Source organism: Schistocerca nitens, chromosome 2 (genome assembly GCF_023898315.1).
Source record: "Schistocerca nitens isolate TAMUIC-IGC-003100 chromosome 2, iqSchNite1.1, whole genome shotgun sequence".
Classification (NCBI taxonomy): Eukaryota; Metazoa; Arthropoda; class Insecta; order Orthoptera; family Acrididae; genus Schistocerca; species Schistocerca nitens.
This window is the reverse complement of record NC_064615.1, coordinates 652824702-652839456: the sequence shown is the minus strand read 5'-3', so window position 1 is coordinate 652839456 and position 14755 is coordinate 652824702.

The following is a 14755-nucleotide window of genomic DNA, read 5'->3' as shown; positions in this document are numbered from 1 at the left end:
CACTTCTGCGTGCTCGAAGGGGCCATACACGATATCAGGCAGGTTTATCAGTTTCTTTGGCTCTTCAGTTTATTATTGGAATGCAGTTTGTTGAAAGTAGAGCATTTCGTTTGATATCTGCTCTAGAGCCATAGTTGTTTACGCAAAAAAAGAATGGTAATTTTAAGATAACGGACGAACTTCAGCCACGAGAAAAAAAAAGAATCAAAATGCAATTTGAAACTTCAGTTACAATTAATTAAAACCTTTTAGTGTTCAGGCCACTTAGAGCGTATCTATTTTGTTTCAAAATGGCGAACAGAGAAAAGTATTTTTAAGTCGATTTATACTCTACGAGGCAACGGTGATAGTTTTCAATACAACAGTGAATGTGTTGCTATTCAGGTCAATAATTCATTTATTTCCCTTAAGATTGACATATTAGAAGTCTTGGGACTCACTTTAATTTTAGTTAATCTTTACAAAATTTTTCACTTAACCAGATTCAGCAAGTCATATGCCAAAAACGGCAAAATGAAGTTTTCGCAATAATTTGCGGTCGTTACTAAATAAAAACTTCTTATTGTTCACTTATTTTCTATGAAGTCTCCTAAGTAAACGCGATCGCCCAAAATGTTTGTAAGTGAATAGGTTGTATCCATTGTTTACGATTCTGGAATGTCTGAAGAATTCCCATCTACGATTGTCATAGTTTCTTTAGTGAACTCAAAATTTTTCCCCGGCACATTTCTTTCGGTTAGAAGATTTATCAAATACAGAGATTGCTAAGTCCGCTAAAGAAAATCGACATTCCAACTATTCTTACTTCATATCTCTCACACTTCACCTTCACAACTCACTTTTGTGGGCACATCCAATGTATTGATGGAAAATGATATATTAAAAAATTCTAAACTTTTTCAGAAAACTCATACGATTGCCAAGGTACTGTTTTGGCCACTTCATTTCAAAACAGACTAAACGTTTCGCTTCGAACTTGTTTGGCCATTTTAAACAAATACCGCTGACTTGTGGCACAAGGCATTTTCTTACTTGATTCTTAATTGAAAATACCGGATAATCTTTGTTACGTCATACCCTTGGCGTCAGTTACTCCATAGACGTTCAAACGTAAGTCGTTCAGTGCTGAATTGTCCACTACTCCGATGTTTTTATTTGTATTTACATTTTTGTCTCGTCGTTTATGTGAATCATCCACAAGAAATCGATCACAGTTTTACTAAGCTTTAACAGTTTGAAATGACAGAGCCGCCTGTTTGTAAGCCTTCACCAGCTCTAGAAGAGTTGTCATTGGCGTCCAAAACATTTGTTTGTAATATACATAACATGACTTCTTCAATAACCGTATAGACAAAAAATATTCAACGGAACAAGTTATCACTTCACGTATGTCATTGCACCATGTGCATTAACATGACAAATACAAAATTTCGTAGATGTCAGCGCCATCTCTATGCCAGGCTGAGAGCTCTTCGTCGTGCCGTTGTAGCAGATCATATCACTTTCTCGTAGTGAATATATATATATATATATATATATATATATATATATATATATATATATATATATATCTATATCTGTGTGTGTGTGTGTGTGTGTGTGTGTGTGTGTGTCTTGAGAACATATTTGTATTTTTTCTTAGACTCGAAAATTGCAATCTGCAACTGCCTTCTTATGAGAAGAATGGCATCCGTTATTCGTTTCTAGTTTGTTTTGTAACATTTCGACATATATATTTCTGGATGCATTCAGACCTCTGGACGAGCAGTTCTGTTAAAGTGCTTTCCCTGAAAGTGCTCGTAAAACGTGCCTTTCACCACTATCAGTTTTCGAGCATGTTCGTCTTTATCGCCGTATGTCCCTGACACTGACAGCGCAGTTTACAAATTGACGTCAGAGCGCCAACCGTTCTCGCCAGGTAACACGGAAGCTAGTGGCGATCTTCCTACGGGGTTTCGACGTCAGCGTTTCCTTGGGGTGAGTCGCCGTCTGCTGATCGGACAGATTGATAGCGCCAATATCACTCTCACCTTCCTGTCCTTTTCTTATGCTCTTTGTATTTCTTTGAACCACCATCACACCAGTGGAATCCAAGCTTGACAAGTGTGTGTGAGTTTGCGTTTGACGTCTTGTGTGAAGTGGACTTTATAAGCTGAAATCTATCTCCCTAATCTATTACAAATTGTACATGATGCACCGGGTATAAGTGCAGATAGTTTTATATGTGGAATTGTAGTATGTACACACATCAGTATGTTGATTGTTTTTTTTTCTGCTAGGAACAGTTTTCCCGCAAAAACGTCATATACTTTACTACCTAATGTTTTCTGCGCATTCGTAAATTCACCACTAAGTGGACTACGCCTATCAGTATAGACTAACTACTTTCTATTCACGCGTCCACGCTTCAGCACCTTATCTGTTGCCCAGCGGAAAATACGCATTAATGACATGCTCTTGCCTCATGTACTTATACGTACTACTCAACGTAAAAACATACAACTTGTATGAGCTATAATTATTAGTCTGCGAATGACGTAAATACTGATGTAACGTCGTTCAGTACACAGTCCTCAGTTACCAATATAAATACCTGCAATTATACCCGTTACGTCCTGTATAAATACAGTTTCGACGAAGAAACAATCATCAGTGGTTTCCAGAAACCATGGAATATCGTCCCAGAGTAACATAACTATAATGTCAGACAAACGTTGAATGATATGAGTGAAGAACAATACATTTTTCATTAGTGTTTCCATTTCTTGTGAAGCGAAGAATGGAAACGTCCAGTGGCTTGGTCAAGACAAATTTCTCAACCAAATCATTTTTCGTTACAGAGTCAATAAAATGGAATAACACTATTAGCTGAAGCATCTGAGAAGAAGATTCAGCTGTTTGGCAACTTCTCTTCGCAAATTGTGAGCCTTAAATGTAGGTATTTAAATCTGCTGAGGAATCTGGATAATTTTTTATTTCGTCCGTCTCAGTTTGAATTGTGCTCTAGTGTGCTGTAGTGGTTACCGGCTTCCGTCTGACGCTCCCATTTTCACACCACGCACCTTGCTACCAACTGTAATTATTCATACAATACGGTGCCAAAGGTCCCATCAAAGTGTATAGTGGGCAACAAGTACCATCACTGATCTTAGACTCCCCCCTGCGGGTTCGGGGGTTAGAATAGGCCCGCGGTATTCCTGCCTGTCGTAAGAGGCGACTAAAAGGAGTCTCAAACGTTTCGGCCTTATGTGATGGTCCCCTGTCGGGTTTGACCTCCATATCTCAAAATTTTTCTGAAGAGCGAGCCGATTGGGGAAGGGCGCCTTACTTGGTGCATTGTGTCCATCTTGCGTTGAGAACTTTCGCCAGCTTATTCGTCATTGCATTGCAGTCCTGCCCGCTCTCCATCTCTTGGGCATGGATCCGTTCCTGCGTGCACTTTCCACCATGCGATGAGCAGCGCCAGTTTCTGCACAGATGAAAACAATGGACGACATGTCACCTAAAATCCAGCACGGTAGCCAGTCCGTTGTGGTGGGGCTGCCATGTACCCTCTTGGTTGTAGCCCCCTGACAACACAGGGATCGCTCTACTGATGCCTGCGCCGTTAACTTCCCACGTATGCCAAGGAGTAGATGCCCATCTCCCTGGGGCATCAGGACTCCCGGCAATGGCCATCCTGCCAGGTGGCCTTTGCTGTGGCTGGGTTGCGCCCGTGGGGAGGGCCCTTGGTCGGAGTAGGTGGCATCAGGGCGGATGACCCGCAATGAAGGGTGGTACATCATCTCTCTCTGGCGGCCAGCCGTCAGCAGTCTCTAAGCGTTCCAAAGCTCACTTTAAGGCTAATGTGTATGACCCCAAATCGTTCCCCTCCCTGGCCACACCATGGGAGGAACGAAAGGCTGTGAATGAGAGCGAAAGGTATTCGCCCCGGTATCTCGTCTGTACTAGAGCTGACGGGGAATCGTTTGTGTCTGTGAATCCTCAGTTCTTTGTAGAACATTTAGAGGACAAGTTCGGGGAGGTGGAGGGCTTGTCCAAAATGCGGTCAGGGTCAGTCTTAATAAAAACAGCATCCTCTGCCCAGTCACGAGCCTTGCTCGCTTGTACGAAGCTGGGGGATGTTTCTGTTACTATCACCCCACATAAAAGCTTAAATATGGTCCAGGGAATTATTTTTCACAGAGATCTCCTTTTACAGTCCGATGACGAGCTGCGCGCCAACTTAGAGCGACGAGGGGTCCATTTCGTCCGGCGCGTCCATCGGGGTCCGAGGGATCACCAAGTTGCCACCAGTGCCTTCATCTTGGCCTTCGAGGGTGACACGTTACCTGAGAAGGTCAAGGTGATGGTATACCGTTGTGATGTCAAGCCCTATATCCCTCCCCCGATGCGGTGCTTCAAGTGTTGGAAGTTCGGCCATATGTCTTCTCGCTGTGCTTCCAGCCTCATATGTCGCGATTGTGGTCGACCGTCCCATCCTGATACTCCATGTGCCCCGCCTCCCATCTGTGTCAACTGCGTGGAGCACCATCCCCCTTGCTCGCCGGACTGTAAGATTCTCCAGAAGGAGCGGAAAATAATGGAATACAAGACCCTGGATAGGCTGACCTACACTGAGGCTAAGCGTAAGTTTGAACGACTGCATCCAGTACGAATGACGTCCACTTATGCCGCCACTGTCGCTCCTGTTACAGTTCCTATAGCTGCACCACACAACGTTAGCTCTCAGAACCAGAGAACCACACCTGCCCCCTTGGTGGTGGGGGGCACTACACTCCCTATTGCTCCTGCTCCATCTACTTCAGGAGCAACGCCCCCCCCCCCCCCCCAAACCATCGGGGACTTCAGTTCCCCCTTCCCAACCGGAGAAGCGTAAGACTTCTTCGGCTCCTGTTGCCAGGAAGGGGTCCCTTGGGGACCTCCCTTCGCAAGTTCCGACTGGTACAAAAGCAGACAGCCGCAAGTGGCTCAAACAACCACCGGTCCCTGGTCGTAGGGCCTCACGGTCGTCGTCTGTCCCTGAGACTGACCCAGTGAAGCCCTCCCAGCCTGAACCACCGAAGGCAGAGCGAATGAGCTGAAAAAGAAAAAGGTACCCAAAAATCCCGACATTGCAGTGGCACCCGTCCCACCACTTCCAACAAGCTCAGCGTTTGAGAACGAGGTCGAGATTCTGGCGTCTGCTGAAGACCTGCATCTCGCCGGTCCGTCAGACGCCATGGATGTCACTCGTGCGGGTTCTGAATCCGTGGCAGCGAGTGAACAAGCGGCGTAAATTGCCATCCTAGTCCCTTCACGCCTTCTCAGCCATGGACAATTTCATACTCCAGTGGAACTGCAGCGGTTTTTTCCGCCATCTAGCTGAGCTCCGACAACTTATCAGCCTTCACCCTTTCTTCTGCATTGCTCTTCAGGAAACTTGGTTTCCAGCAATGCGAACCCCCGCCCTCCGTGGCTATCGGGGTTATTATAAGAACCGGGCAGCTTATGAAAGGGTGTCTGGTGGCGTCTGCATATATGTCCTTAACTCTCTTCACAGCGAGTCTGTCCCTCTACAAACACATTTAGAGGCTGTCGCTGTTCGGATGTGGACGCCACAGGCTGTTACCGTCTGCAGTCTTTACCTTCCACCGGATGATGATGCTGCGCAGCATGTCCTGGCTGCGCTGATAGCCCAATTGCCGCCCCCTTTCCTGTTACTGGGCGACTTCAACGCCCATAACCCTCTGTGGGGTGGGGCGGTGGCGACTGGTCGAGGCGCCACCATTGAGCATTTATTGGCACAGCTCGATCTTTCGCTTTTAAATGAGGGTTCCTTCACACACTTCAGCGTGGCGCATGGCACGTACTCCGCCATCGACCTTTCGATCTGCAGCCCTAGCCTCTTACCGTCTGTCGACTGGAGTGTGCATGACGACCTGTGTGGTAGTGACCACTTTCCGATCTTTCTGTCACTACCACAGCGTCAGTATTCTGGGTGGCCTTGCAGGTGGGCCATGAATATGGCTGACTGGGACTTGTTTTCCTCCACTGCCGCTATTGAGCCTCTCTCTAGTGATGACATGGATGCGGTGGTTCAATCCGTCACCACCGGCATCGTTACTGCCGCCGAATCTGCCATTCCCTGTTCTTCTGGGTCCCCTCGGCGGCGGACTGTGCCTTGGTGGTCGCCTGAGATCGCTGCAGCGATTAAAGATCGCCGACGGGCGCTCCAGCGTCACAAGCGACATCCCTCCATCGAACACCTTATCGCCTTCAAACAGCTGCGTGCGCGAGCCCGCCGCCTTGTCCGCCAACGCAAGCAGGAGTGCTGGGAGCGGTATGTGTCAACCATTGGCCTCCATGTCACTCTATCGCAGGTCTGGGCCAAGATTCGACGCGTCTACGGCTATCGGACCCCTGTCAGCGTCCCTGCGCTCTCACTGAATGGAGCAGTTTGTACTGACTCCGAGGTCATTGCAAACCGCTTGGCAGAGCATTTTGCTCTGAGTTCCGCTTCTGCGAATTACCCCCTGGCCTTCCGCTCTATTAAAGAGCGGATGGAACGTCGGAGCCTTTCGTTTCGCACCCACCATCCAGAATCGTTCAATGTTCCATTCAGTGAGTGGGAATTTCGCAGTGCCCTAGACGCTTGCCCTGATACCGCTCCTGGGCCAGATGGCATCCACTGTCAGATGCTGAAACGCCTTTCAGTGGACTGCCAGCGACGGCTCCTCGACCTTTACAACCGTATTTGGGTCGAGGGTGAGTTTCCGTCGCAATGGCGGGAAAGTATTGTTATCTCCATTCTGAAACCAGGCAAGACCCCTTTGGAGGTGGACAGCTACCGTCCCATTAGCCTCACCAACGTTCTTTGCAAGTTGCTTGAACGGATGGTGAGCCGGCGCTTGAATTGGATACTGGAGTCTCGGGGCCTTCTGGCTCCATCTCAGGGTGGGTTCCGTAAAGGCCGCTCCGCCGCCGACAATCTGGTGAGTCTGGAGTCGGCCATCCGTACTGCCTTTGCCCGCCGTCAGCACCTGGTCGCTGTCTTTTTCGACATGCGGAAGGCGTACGATACGACATGGCGTCATCACATCCTTTCTACACTTCATGGATGGGGTCTTCAGGGCCCTCTGCCGATCTTTATCAGAAATTATGTGTCGTATTGTACCTTACGCGTGCAAGTCGCGGCCTCCCATAGTTCCTCCCGAGTCCAGGAGAACGGTGTGCCACAAGGATCTGTTTTAAGTGTCTGCCTGTTTTTAATAGCCATTAACGGGCTCGCTGCGGCGGTGGGGACGTCTGTCTCAGCGTCCCTGTATGCTGACGACTTCTGCCTTTACTACAGCTCTATTGTCATTGCAGCTGCTGAACGTCAGCTACAGGGAGCTATCCGTAAGGCGCAGTCTTGGGCTGTAGCACATGGCTTTCAGTTTTCGGCTGCTAAGACCTGCGTTATGCATTTTTGCCGGCGACGCACTGTTCACCCGGAGCCGCGGCTTTATCTTGATGGCGAACTTCTTGCTGTGGTTGAGACACACAGGTTTTTGGGTGTAGTTTTTGATGCCCGGTTGACTTGGCTGCCTCATATTCGGCAGCTTAAACAGATGTGTTGGTGGCATCTAAATGCTCTGCGATGCCTGAGCCACACCAGGTGGGGCGCCGACCGCTCTACTCTCCTACAGCTCTACCAGGCGTTAATCCAGTCTCGTCTGGATTATGGGAGCCTGGCTTATGGCTCAGCATCCCCATCTGCGCTGCGGGTACTGGACCCAATCCTACACAGCGGAATACGCCTTGCCACTGGTGCTTTCCGGACCAGCCCAGTGGACAGCATACTTGCGGAGGCAGGTGTCCCTCCATTGCGGTTAAGGCGCCAAAATTTACTGGCCGCTTATGCTGCCCATGTTTTTAGCTTGCCCGGGCATCCAAACTATCGTCTCCTGTTCCCGCGATTGGTCGTCCATCTGCCAGAACGTCGGCCCCGGTCAGGTTGTACGATCGCGGTCCGCGTCAAAGAGCTTCTCTCCGGGCTTAGGGTTTTCACTGTTCCACCTCCTTTTCGGGCCACTTTGCGTACACCCCCATGGTGTGTTCCTCACCCTTGCCTTCGGCTCGACTTGGCACAGGGCCCGAAGGAGTCAGTCCCTCCAGAGGCCTACCGCCGCCGCTTTTATTCCATCCTGGCCACGTATCAGGGCTCTGGCATTGTTTACACTGACGGCTCGATGGTTGCTGGTCGTGTCGGTTATGCGCTAACTCTAGGGGACCATTACGAACAACGATCCTTGCCGGCTGGCTGCAGCGTTTACACTGCTGAGCTGGTTGCTATCTTTCGAGCCCTAGAGTATATACGCTCCTGCTCATGTGAGTCCTTCGTTATCTGTAGCGATTCCCTGAGCGGTTTACGAGCTCTCGACCAGTGTTTCCCTCGTTCTCGTCTGGTGATGGCTATCCAGGAGTCCCTGCATACTCTTGCACGTTGCGTCCGTTCTGTGGTCTTTGTGTGGACCCCCGGTCATGTTGGGATACCCGGCAATGAAAATGTTGACCGCCTGGCGAAAGAGGCCACCAGTAAACCACCTCTGGAGATTGGCCTCCCGGTGACTGATTTGCGGGCAATCTTACGCCGAAAACTTTTCGATTTATGGGGCACTGAATGGCGCAACCTGCCCATGCCCAACAAACTTCGCCCTATCAAGGCGACGACGACTGTGTGGCGGTCGTCCCTTCGGGTCTCCCGCCAGGAGTCTGTTGTCCTCTGCCGGATTTGCATTGGGCACACTCGGCTGACGCACGGCCACCTATTGCGCCGTGAGGACACACCTCTGTGTCGCTGCGGCTCCGTTTTATCTGTGGTCCACTATTTATTGGAGTGTCCACTTTTAGCTGTGCTCAGGCAGACGTTCGCACTGCCTGACACGCTCCCTGCCCTTTTAACAGATGACCCTGCTATGGCTGGCTTAGTTTTGCGTTTTATTCGGGCAGGGGGTTTTTATCATTTAATCTGTTTCTGTTTTTTAGTGTTGATTCTGGCTTTTGGCCTCCGATTTTAAACTGAGTTTTTCATGTGTCCGCCGGCCGCTGGTGGCCGAGCGGTTCTGGCGCTACAGTCTGGAACCGCGCGACCGCTGCGGTCGCAGGTTCGAATCCTGCCTCGGGCATGGATGTGTGTGTTGTCCTTAGGTTAGTTAGGTTTAAGTAGTTCTAAGTTCTAGGGGACTTATGACCTCAGCAGTTGAGTCCCATAGTGCTCAGAGCCATTTTTTTTTTTTTCATGTGTCCTCGGTGTTTGGCTTTTCCTTTTTTTCTCTATGGTCGGCCAACCACCGTCACACTCTGTGTGATTTTAATTTGTTTTGTCTGATCTCTGTCGGAGTATTTCTTGTCCTGTGTCGTCTGACGTCTTTCCTGCTGTTCGTTTTTATTCGCTTTGGGTGGTTTTAATTTTTTGGAAAAAGGGACCGATGACCGTCGCGGTCTGGTCCCTTTCATCCCACAAACCAAACCAAACCAACTGATCTTAGACTATACGTCCGTTGCTACTGGGTTCAAATGGATCTGAGCACTATGGGACTCAACTGTTGAGGTCATTAGTCCCCTAGAACTTAGAACTAGTTAAACCTAACTAACCTAAGGACATCATAAACATCCATGCCCGAGGCAGGATTCGAACCTGCGACCGTAGCGGTCTTGCGGTTCCAGACTGCAGCGCCTTTAACCGCACGGCCACTTCGGCCGGCCCCGTTGCTACTTGTTTGGTTGTGTCAGTCACTAACAACCGACACATACTCTAAGATCAATGAGGGTACTTGTTGCCCACTGTACAATTTGCTGTGCCCTTTGGCACCGTATTGTACGAAGAATTTCGGTTGAGTGCAAGGTGTGTAATTTGAAATTAGACAGGTCAGTCCGAAACGGGTAACCACTATAGCTGAATTTTATATCAATGCAGTTGAGACGGACGACATAAGAAAATTATCCAATTTCCTCTCTCCTTTTATGGAAAAGATATTTTCTCCCTATGTTAGCGGGCGCCAACAAATTTTTTTCGCATTCGGAGAAGAAAGTTGGTGATTAAAATTTCGTGAAAAGATCCTACCGCAAAGAAGAACGCTGTTGTTTTAAAGACTGCCACCACAACTCGTGTATCATATGCGTGGCACTCCCTCCTCTATTTCGCGATAATACGAAACGAGCTGCCCGTCGTTGAAGTTTCTCGATGTCTCCCCTAATCCAATGATGTGGCTCCCACACCGTATAGCAATAATACCGAGCGAGGTGGCGCAGTGGTTGGCACACTAGACTCGCATTCGGGAGGACGACGGTTCAAACCCGCGTCCGGCCATCCTGATTTAGGTTTTCCGTGATTTTTCTAAATCGCTTCAGGCAAATGCTGGGATGGTTCCTTTGACGGCCGGCCGGTGTGGCCGAGCGGTTCTAGGCGCATCAGTCAGGTTGGAATCCTGCCTCGGTCATGGATGTGTGTGATGTCCTTAGGTTAGTTAGGTTTAAGTAGGTCTAAGTTCTAGGGAACTGATGACCACAGATGTTAAGTACCATAGTGCTCAGAGCCATTTGAACCATCTGAATCGTTCCTTTGACAGGCCACGGCCGACTTTCCTCCCCATCCTTCCCTAATCCGATGGGACGGATGACCTCTCTGTCTGGCCCCTTCCCCCAAATCAACCAACCAACCAAGTAACTGACAGCAATACTTCAGAAGAGGACGGGCGAGGGTGGTGTAGGCAGTCTCTTTAAGGGACCTGTTGCACCTTCTAAGTGTTCTGCCATTAATTCGCAGTCTTTTCTTCGTTTTCCTCGCGATATTGTCTACGTGACCGTTCTAATTTAAGTTATTCGTAGTTGTAATCCCTATGTATTTACTTGAATTGACAGCCTTTAGATTTGCGCGATTTACTATGTAAACGAAGTATAGCGGATTCCTTTTAGTAGTTTCATTATTCACTCAGTTGCTATTTCTCGCACCGTAGAGAAAATGAAGGTGGCTGTGGCAAATGACGAAGACAGGCCTTCCGGGTCGAGGGAATACTCCCATGTGCCATCATTTCATGAAATACTACAGTAAAGACAGAGATCTCAGTACGAATACTGGTGCAAGGTCTACTAATAATGAACTTCTTTACTGACGTATCTCCTCACCTCGACACAAGTTCTTTCCGCAGCCAGAATTCGTTCTGACCGCCTCCCGAATTATCACCACAGTGCTATCGTACGTTATGGTCCTTAACAACAGAGGCGAACTGCAGGACGGCATCTATTTTTATGAAGTATGTACTTGGCTGGAAGTGAAATAAGCTGCAACCTTGCTTTCCGAGAGCTCCTCCCGTTGAAAGTGGTGCGATGTGCGGGATTGGCCAGTGCTCCATTCAGATCGGTGTCCACGGTCAGGATGCTAGCGCGCGGCGATGTCAAGCACCTGTGTCGGCTCGTGGCGTGGTGAAGGCGCCGCGGGAAATGGCGGCGTTTGGCGGCTGTCGGATGCGACGCGTCGCGGGCTTCCGCCGCCCCCATTGTCCGCCACTTCCTGTCGTTTTCGCGTGTCGGCCGCAGATAATCGTCCTCAGGGACACGTAACGGCTGCTGCTGCCGAGGGCATCTCGTCGCCAGATTCCGTGCCCCGCATGCTCTGCCTGCCAACTAGCGGAGGGCGAGAACTCACGTACCTGTTACAAATCATAGTAACTAGAAGTTGCAGTTTTCACAATAATAATAGAAATGAAATGGCCGTAGTCATTGCATTGATGGCCGTGAATCCTCAACTGGGGGGGGGGGGGGGGGAGTTGCTAGTCTTTTGAGGTTACGCCACATTGGGCTACTTGCTCGTCGATAGTGATGACGAGAACAGCACCCTGTCCCCGAGTTGAGAAAATCCCCGATCCGGCCGGGAGTCGAACCTGGGCCCGCTGCATGGCAGTCAGACACGGTGACCACTCAGCTAAGGGGGCGGACACAGTAATAATTTTACGGTATCTAACTACGATATCAGTCACAGCAGAAATCGCAGGCAGCAACTGAAACTAGCTTTCAACATTCAACGCCGTTTGGCTTCTTTCTAAGAACATTGTGTCAGTCTATCTAATCTGACTGCTATTTCACTGACAAGTCGCAACTATAAGTCACAAATAGCAGCTAAAAGTACCATCTGTTATTAGACATTCGTTCTTTGTTCTAAGAACTCATGTCTCACACTACGGGTGTATAACCCAACTACGGCCGAAGAAATGAGTGAAGAAGCTAACTTGCTTTAAAAAAAAAAAATTCACGCGTGGAGTTTCACTGCAAGCAGAGGCGATGTATTTGCCTGTAATGTGATATTGGAACAACTCCCGCCCCCCCCCCCCCCCCTCCCCACACCGGCGACAGACTGATCAGTAGTGCAGCCCGAGGTCTAGGTTAGGTTGAAAGGTGAGACTTCGGTTCAGAGTCGGTGAATGCCAAATATTTCGTTCAACGTGAGATAAACATTGATCACAACTGTACTTAAATAAGCGTCACTGAGTTTGATCGAAACCAGTAAGGAATAAAAGAACTTGGTTACAGTGGGCTGTTTCGTATTTAGTTTTGTCTTGTTTCTCTTAGGCCTTCCAGTTTAAATGATGTTCTCCCAATCTGCTTCGTTTCCTTAGTGTGCGACTGAAATACTACAATCACTGGATCCAGTGCTTCACGAGTTATGGAATATGTGGAAGACACAAATCTGAGACCAGTCTCCTGCGGAAACGATCACACCACGAATGTTTAGTTTATATCTTCGAATTTATCGTACTGTAACGCTACAAGAAACGTAATCTATGCTGGTGACTACTGAGTTTTGTCAATACCGGACCCAGATAGCTTGTAATAAATTATGGCTATCATTCTCGCAACAATTTGGTAGTTATCTTCATCTGACCAACCGCCCAACAATTGTTAGCGTCGTTACATCTCACGGCTCCTCCGCCCACAATTATTATACTGACGCCACTCCCCTTTTTGTTTGGAGGTATGAGACTTCTTCATGATTGTCATGGATTTCTCGAAGATGTGCAAACAGGTATTTAGGGACGCATATTATAAGACAGCAACTGTACCTTGCAATGGTGTACCCTTTCTTTTAATATAAAATGAGTTTCACAATAATTTGACTGGACCGTGGTACTTGTTATGTGAGGAGTTGAATCTAGGACGCTGCATTAATACTACAATGATTAGAACGTTATCTTCTAATAGCCGTTTCTGAAAGGAAAAAGACTAGTTAGGGACATTTCTAGCAGGATCGAAAGATCATTAGATTCTCGTCCGACACAAGCGCGAGCCCGTAGTTCGCACATGATGGTACTGGTTAGTTCTCTTGGCTCGGCGCTTTCCTCTTGAGTTGAGCAAAACTGACGAGACATAATACGACTAAACTACCGTTATTTGCAGAAGGCTCTCAAAATGATTACCCTCTGCGGCGAGAGCAGTCAGCGATTCGAAAATATATGCGTGTTGAGCAGTCCATTTTGTCGAAAATAGATACTACGTCTATCATTTGGTGACGCAATGTGCATAAATAATCTATCTTAATGTTCATTTCCCTGAAAAGATCCAACACAATTAGTCAATAATTTGCGCAACAGGACCTCTCTCTGCAACTGCCACGTATATCGTAGATTCGTACAGTTGCAAATCTGTCTCAGACGCTGAAAGAAAATGTTTATGTACCACGTGTTAGGTACATAGCTCAGTCTGTTACAAGCAAAAAGATGATACTGTGACAATGGGAAAGATGGGGCGAAAATTAGGGGAGATTGTTCAGGGGGTGTGTAAAATCATTGACAACAGTTTCGAATAAATATATGTGGTGACGAAAATAGCAGTGTGAGTCCGAAGCACAATGTAAGCATACGCATGGACAAATAGTGAAGGCACACAATGCGTGACCACGCGTACATCAACAATGCAAGACTCGCGAACTTTTATAATACATTATATACTGAGGACTCAAAGAAACTGGAACACTTGCCTGATATCGTGTAGGGTCCCCGCGAGCACGCAGAAGAGCCGCAACACTAAGTGACATGGACTCGACTAATGTCTGAAGTAATGCTGGAGGGAATTGACACCATGAATCCTGCAAGGCTGTCCATAAATCCATGAGAGTACGAAGGGGGTGAAGATCTCTTCTGAACAGCACATTGCACAGCATCCCGTATATGCCCAATTATGTTCATATCTCAGGAGTTTAGTGGCCAGAGGAAGTGTTTAAACTCAGAAGAGCCGCTCTATAGCAATTATGGACGTGTGGCGTGCCGCATTGTCCAGCTGGAATTGCACAGTTTCGTCGAAATGCACAATGGACATGAATGGATGCAGACGATCAGACAGGATGCCTATATATATGTCACCTGACAGAGTCGCATCTAGACGTATCAGGGGCTCCATATCACCCCTACTGCACATGCCCCACACCATTTCAAAGCCTCCACCAGCTTGAACAGTCACCTGCTAGCATGCAGGGTCCAGGGATTCATGAGGTTTTCTGCATACTCGTACACGTCCATCCGGACGACACAATTTCAAACGAGAGTCGTCCGACCAGGCAACAAGTTTCCAGTCATCAACAGTCCAATCATATCGATGACGTTTCGTTGAACGGTTCGTACGCTGACACTTGTCGTTGGCCCAGCATAGAAATCTGCAGCAATTTACGGAAGTGCTGCACTTCTGTCATGTTGAACGATTCTCTTCAGTCGTCGTTGGTCCCGTTCTTGCAGGATCTTTTTCC